Source organism: Macaca fascicularis, chromosome 3, assembly GCF_037993035.2.
Source record: "Macaca fascicularis isolate 582-1 chromosome 3, T2T-MFA8v1.1".
Classification (NCBI taxonomy): domain Eukaryota; kingdom Metazoa; phylum Chordata; class Mammalia; order Primates; family Cercopithecidae; genus Macaca; species Macaca fascicularis.
This window is the reverse complement of record NC_088377.1, coordinates 39,219,566-39,226,544: the sequence shown is the minus strand read 5'-3', so window position 1 is coordinate 39,226,544 and position 6,979 is coordinate 39,219,566. Positions and strand designations below refer to the sequence as shown.

Sequence of the window (6,979 nt, the reverse complement as noted above, 5' to 3'; positions counted from 1 at the left end):
ATTCCGTCCCGCCATGGCGAGCCCAGCAAACGTAGTGACACCGCCCCCATGCGTTTTCCCCTCCCCCGGACGCTGCCCCTGCCCCAACCTGTGGCGCTCCGGGCATCTCTAAAGCCCCCAACCAGAATCCTCCAACCCACCCGCGAGGCTCGCGCACCAGCAACGCGGCCCCACCCGCAGGGACCCCGCCCACCTGTGGAGGTACCCCCGCATCTGCGACATCCCCCACCGCTAGCGCGGCCCCTACCTACGACGACCCCCGCGTAGGTGCTCCTGCCCACACCCGCCTCCTCCCCGCCAGCCCCTGCCCTTTCCCTGCCCGTTTCCCTGCCCCTTTCCCTGCTCCTGCCCCTAGCCGCGCCCCCGCCCCGGCAGGCCCTCCTGTGCGCTCGGGCCCCGCCCGTCACCGCCCATTGGCGCTGGCGCCGGGCGGGGGCGCGGGCGGGGCAGCAGTTCCGAGTCCGGCGCGCTCGGGCAGGGTCCCCATTGCCTGCCGCGCACCCGGACTAGCGATTCCCCTCGGCCTCCTCGCCATGGAGGCGGACGACTCCCGGGACCCCAAGGGCTCCTTGCGGAAGTTCCCGGAGCACCTCTCCGGGGCCGGCAAGGCCATCGGCGTGTTGACCGGCGGCGGGGATGCTCAAGGTGCGCGCCCCCCTCCAGGTGGCGAAGTCGGGACGGACGGAGAGAGGGAGAACAGGGCGAAGGGGATGGGGGGACAGGGCAGAAGAGGGGGGGAGCGATGGGAGGACCCGGGGAAAGATGGGGGAAGCGATGAGAAGAACCGGGGAGAAGAGCGGGGAAGCGATCGGGAGAACTGGGTCGAAGCCGGTGCCCGGGAGCGGCAGGGCAGGGGTACCTGCGGGGCAGCGTGAGCCGTCAAGGCAGCCTCGGGGTCCTTGCCGGGTGGGGCGGAGGAGGGGAAGGGACATGGCGGTAGGAACCTCCATCCGAAAGATAGTGAGCTTTCCATCCCCTCCGGTTTATGTTTTAAATTGAGCCTGGCAGAGGGAGTCGCCTGGAGCGCCCTCGGGGGTCGTTCTGCCTCTGAGCTGTAGGACGGGGCCGGGCTTCCCCTCCGAAGCGAGGGTACAGCGCGATCACTTCCTAAGTGGCCCCCCGCCCCCCAACTCCGCCCCACACCACCACCCAGCATGTCGAGAAAGAAACGGCCGTGTCCCCGCACGCCTCCTGTCGCCTCTTGCCCGGCGCGGTGTGGGCGGGGTCCCGGCTGCTGCAATGCAGGACGCGGCGGGGGTGCTCTGGGTTCCCGCCTGGCGTCTCCGAGGCGGTCCGGCAGCCCCTCGCGTTTCCGCTGGAAGATTTACAAAAAGGGTTTCTTGTGCTCGGATGTGCTGTCGCCTTCTGGCTCGTGACAAAACTGAAAAGTAAAATGGGTCCCAGGACCTCCCCGCCAGCCTCCGCGGACCGGAAGGACCAGAAAGCTGGGACTCCGGGACGTCATCGGCGCCGCGGCGCGGGCTCTGGGCTTCCCCTGCCCTGCAATGTGGAAGCGGCTCTCCAGGAAGGGCCCGAGCCTGGGCCCACGACGCGGGCGTCCCGGGAGGACATTTAACATTGAAGAGCGGGAGGTGATGGAGAGTGCGCTCCAGAGGCCCCGGGTGCACGTAGGGGCGCCTGTGCCCGGGATCAGGAGGGTGAGACCTTCTCCGTCAGGTAGCCTTGTTAAATCTATCTGAAAGTCACAGGTAACTAAGTGTCAAGTCGTCACAGATATTTAAGTATCCTGAATGGATGGCTACGGAAAACATGAAAACATCGTTACTGGTGACGTGCATGATGCATCAAAAACATTGTTGCCTGCACAGTGGCAGCACTGATATTTGTGGGCTTTTGAACGTGTGGACTGGAGTGTTAAGAGTCCTTCAGAGTTATGACAGTAGTTTGCTTTGAATGTTCTTTTCTTGGCGAATAAATGTTGTACATTGAATTTACCCAGGAAACTAGGAAGGTGAACCCACACGAAGGACACAGACCTGTGGGCTGCTCCAGGCACCATTAGGGCGTTTCGGGGCCTGAGCCATGGGCTTCCCACTCAGCCTCCTGAGAGCGGTGACAGCGTCTCTGTTCTGCCTCACACTGGACCGGTTAGTTTCATATTCTTGTTATGGTTCCGAAGCTACAAGCGGTTGGATTCTGCGAGTCACTCTCTGTCTTCCTCCTCCAGCTGCTTTCAAATGGGCCATGTCTTTTTTTAGAACTGCTTTTTAAAGCAGTGATTGGGGTGAGTTGTAGTGCTGGCCTGAACTGCAGAGGGAGCGCATTGAGGGACCTGGGTTTTGATGCTGTGCACATCAGCTGAGTCACCAGCCCAGGGCCCTGTTAGTCCCATTATTAAGCTCATTTCTTGCTCTTCTCATTGTTACTCGACGCCTTAAAAAAAAAAAAAAGCAAACTCCTGCTTGCGGTCACTGGCTGTTTGGCAAATGGGTGTTTACCCTGGAAAGAGGGGCATTTTGTCCTCTGGACCATCTAAGGCGCCCTTTAGTGACGTGGTCGGTTTCTGACCACTCTATTATGTGGGCGTCCTTCCTGCTTCCACCTTCCCTTTCCAAACGCCTCCGCCTCCAGGGCTTTAATTTTCCTTCTGTGTGTGTGTCACGCAGAGGTTATGACTATTGTGCCAGTGCCCCCCCCCCTCTTTTTTTTTTTTCTGCTGAGGGCCCAGAACTTGCTACATCTCAAAAGAAGCAATTGCACCCATTTGTTCGCAATGATCATAAACAGCGCCCTCTAAGGGAGACTAATTGGTCAACCCGTCTGCTGTGGGTAGAAAGACAGCGGTGGCCGCGGAACGAGGGCTCTGCCTCTTCAGAGCCTGCACAACAGTCCTGCTTTCTTTCTTCAATATCCAGTAGGGGGGTTAATTTTAACGAGCCCTTGAAACCAACAAAGCAGGAAAGTGCAGACATTGAGTTGCGAGATTTAAAATTACAACCAGCAGCCTCTTATTCTTCCTTCACTGGGGGTTGCCGATTCGTTTTGGGGCTGCAGGGTATGTTTGGCAGCGACATCGGACCTTTGTGCTGTGCGACTCATGAATTGAGATAGTTCTTTACTAAGTGTTTTGTGCAGTAGGTATGAAAATGGGGAAAGAGGGAGCACTGTCCGGGGTGGAGAGGCGTGGAGAGACGCTGTGATACATAGCGGGTCCTTTTCTTCTGGGCTCCTGGTTATAAATCTTTTTTTTTTTTTTTCCTAATAGCTTGACAGATGGTTTTTGTGTCTTAATTAAAAGATTGAAGACTGTAGGCCAGACCCAAACTGATTCCATTGGCATCAGAGAGAAGGATTCTTTACATATTTATCTATAGGCATAATTGATTTTTTTTTTTTTTTTTGCTGAATTATCTGGTTAGTCAAATCATACCTTAGAGAAGTAATATTTAAAATTAAAAAAAAATGCATCTGTAAACCTATCCCCCTTCCATTCCAGTCTTTCTCTCTGTGTAATTTTAGCAACTTGAACCACGATGTACATAGAGTTTATATTCTTTTAATATCTTGCTACTTCATTGTTTTAATGTTTAATCTTTGGGTTGATGTATCACAGGTTACTTGACCATTTCTTACAGGTGTTTGGTTTAGTTTTTTTTTTTTTTTTCCTTTAACTCTAATGTAAATTTGAGTGTTTGGCTGGTAGTTTTAGCAGGATTTAAGGCAGAGCCTCAGTTAGCGCCGTGGATCGATTTATGGTCCCTAGTTTGAGGAGGGAGGCGGCAATCTGCCCTTTCTTCTAAAATTGATATGTTAAATCACAATGGACATTTACTTGATTTTGAGCACTTGGGACTCCCGTGGGGTTCACTGGTATTGCAAGGTCAGGACTGGGGATCTACTGCTGGAGAGGCTCCCAGCGTGCCCAGCGCAGGGTCCTGAGCGCGTTGCTGCAGGACAGAAGTCCTGGGCTTTGTCCTCCAGCAGCCATCGCTCTGGGAAGAACTGGCTGCTCCAGGAATGAGGTCAATGCTCTGAAGCCCACAGTCAGCAGACCAGCAAAGGTCAGCACAGACGACCTTATATGAATCATTCATTTAACAAACATTCATGGAATACACACTCCGTGCAGTTGGAACTTAGAGTGGAGGGCCATCAGCTCACTGTTGTCTGAGCAGAGCTTGGTCTCTGGCTCCCTGTTGAACTTAGAGTGGAAGGCCATCAGCTCACTGTTGTCTGAGCAGAGCTTGGTCTCTGGCTCCCTGTTGTAGCCTCCGCTCCTAGGAGGTGCATGGTGAGTGTTGGGGAACCCTCCACAGGCACAGTTGCCGAACAAGGTCCCCTCCCAAGGGTGTCAGCCCTGGGCCCTGAGTTCTGAAGAGGAGGAAGGCATTCCTAGGGCCGACTTCCCTTCTGGATACTGAGCTCTGCACCGAGAGAAACTCTTCCACATTCACTGCAGTGAAGGTCATAAAACAAATAACACTTTAGAGACTGGGACCTGCATTCCCCAGAATTTCCATGGCCACAGGTGGTGGCTGCGCCGTGCGACTGGAGTCTGTGTTCCCCAGAATTTCTGTGGCTGCAGGTGGTGTCTGCACCATGCAACTGGTGTCTATGTTCCCTGGAATTTCCGTGGCCATAGGTGGTGGCTGTATCATGTGAATGAGGGTCTGTGTTCCCTGGAATTTCCATGGCCATAGGTGGTGGCTGTACCATGCAACTGGGGTCTGCGTTCCCCAGAATTTCTGTGGCTGCAGGCTGTGGCTGCACCATGGGACTGGGGTCTGCATTCCTTGGAATTTCCATGGCCATATATGGTGGCTGTACCACATGACTGAGGGTCTGCGTTCCCTGGAATTTCCGTGGCCATAGATGGTGGCCGTACCATATGACTGAGGGTCTGCGTTCCCTGGAATTTCCATGGCCATAGATGGTGGCTGTACCATGTGACTGAGGGTCTGAATTCCCTAGAATTGGCCATAGATGGTGGCTGTACCATGTGTCTGAGGGTCTGCGTTCCCTGGAATTTCTGTGGCCACAGATGGTAACTGTACCATGTGACTGAGGGTCTGCGTTCCCTGGAATTTCTGTGGTCACAGATGGCGGCTGTATCATGCAACTGGGGCCTGCATTCCCTGGAATTTCCATGGCCACAGGCAGTGGCTGCACCATGCATCAGGTCCTGTCTCAGGAGTTGGTGCCATTCTCTCTGTTACTCCCTCACCTGACACAGAGCGGCAGTTCCTGACCTTATCACTCCCAGGAAACATACAGGCATCTGTTTTGGATCCTTGTTTTATTTCCTCATCACCTTTGTCATCAAAGGGAAATTCACATCCCTATAAAGCTGAAAATGGTGTGGGGCCCCCTGGTGGTCTTTCCAAGACATTATCAGCAGGTAAACTAGACCTTATGGACCAGTGTACCTGAAATGAAAACAGAAAGGTAAGTCGTGTCACTAAGCTTTGCTGGGAGATTCAGAGTCATTGTCAGTGACAGAATCATCCAAAGTAAGTTGTTTGTTCACTGCAGATTGACTCGGTTAGCTGTGTCGGGATTAAACTTACCCAGTGTCGACAGAGTGAAGCTTAATCCTCGTGGAAGGGTGTCAAGTTCATTGAAGAATAGCTGCCGAGCCTGCTATTGTCGGGAGAGGGGCAGGTGCGGCTCTCCCTTAGCCCAGTGCTGAAGCATGCTGGGCTCACTTCAGGCTGTGCGTGTGAGCGAGCTGGATTTTTAGCACGCTGGGACGATAAAGCACAAACATCTATTTTTAACTTGTGGGTGACCTTCTTCTGTGCTGCTTGAGTCTCTGTGGACCTTTCTCTGTTTCCTTCCTGACGAGTCTGTGCCAGGGTCCCACGCGTTCTCTGGGCTGCACCTCCGCGCATGCCCACTCAGGAGCTCCTCCTGGTGGCTGTGGGACCGGGCTGGGCCCACACTGTCAGCATCGTCCGGGGTAAGCAAGCCCGTCCCTCCACACCTCAGTGTCCCCAGCTGTTGAACAGGGCCAATCAACTGACCGTCAGGATTAATGGGGATCAGATGCGCTCATCTCATAGCCCTGCTTGGTAAACAGCCACTTCCACTCTGTCCTCCAACGTGCTGCTCTAGACTTTTTCTTTACCTGCATTTACCAGGAGATTTGAGGTGATAGTGACTCTCAAGAGGGACGTACAGAGGAAATCAGTGGAAGAGATCTCGAGGAGCAGACATGGGTGCAGGGAACACAGTGCGGGGAGCACGGGTGCAGGGAACATAGGCATGGGGAGCACAGATAGGTGTGGGGAGCATGGGCGTGGGGAGGACGGGTGCAGGGAGCACGGGTGCCCGGAGCACAGGTGTGGGGAGCACGGGTGCAGGGGGCATGGGTGCGGGGAGCACGGGGACCGGTAGCACAGGGTATGGAGAGCATGTGTGTACTTGCTCTGCTCTGACAGATGCTGCCGAGCACGTACTCTGTGATCAGATGGGTCAGAGCCTCAATGCCTCTTTTTTAAAAAAATTCTTTCTTTGTTTTAAAGATAGGACTTCCCTCTTCCTGGTGGCCCCTTTTAGTCCATACTCTTTTAAGCCTGCTTTTCCAGAGGAAAGCTAGGAAGGATGGCCTATATAGGTACCAGTCTGAGCATATCTGGAAGAATGGCCTGTTTTAGGTTTGAGTCTGGTGTATCTGGGGACATCTTTGAGCCTCCACTCAGAGTCCCAGAGCCACCTGTAGAGGCTCCCCAAATGTCTGCTGGGACTTTCCCCTCTGCTCAGGGATGATGAAGAGCAGAACCTCACCCTGCCACGACCTCTGGGGTCCTCCTTCCTGGAGGGCAGTGCCTTGGTGGCCAGTGTGTGTAGGAGCCTGGGCTGGCACCTTCGGGCTATGCTGTGCAGCGGGGGCTCATGCCATGGGGCATTCTTGTGCTCTGCACCGGGACTGCTGACATTGGACATCCTCGTGCACTGTGGACCACATGGGGTGCACATGAGCCAGACAGCTCCTGGAATTTGGAGCCTGGTTCTGCCT

The 6,979-nt window shown here is 54.6% G+C and overlaps 1 long non-coding RNA gene across 1 annotated transcript in view; it reads left to right on the top strand.

Moving 5' to 3' along the window:
* Positions 1 to 451: 451 nt before the first annotated feature.
* The window catches only part of LOC135970051 (uncharacterized), a 121,691-nt gene continuing 115,163 nt past the window's right edge, over positions 452 to 6,979 (top strand). The window contains exon 1 of the long non-coding RNA XR_010585491.2: positions 452 to 645. This is a non-coding gene — a long non-coding RNA (uncharacterized lncRNA). The remainder of the gene's footprint in view (positions 646 to 6,979) is intronic.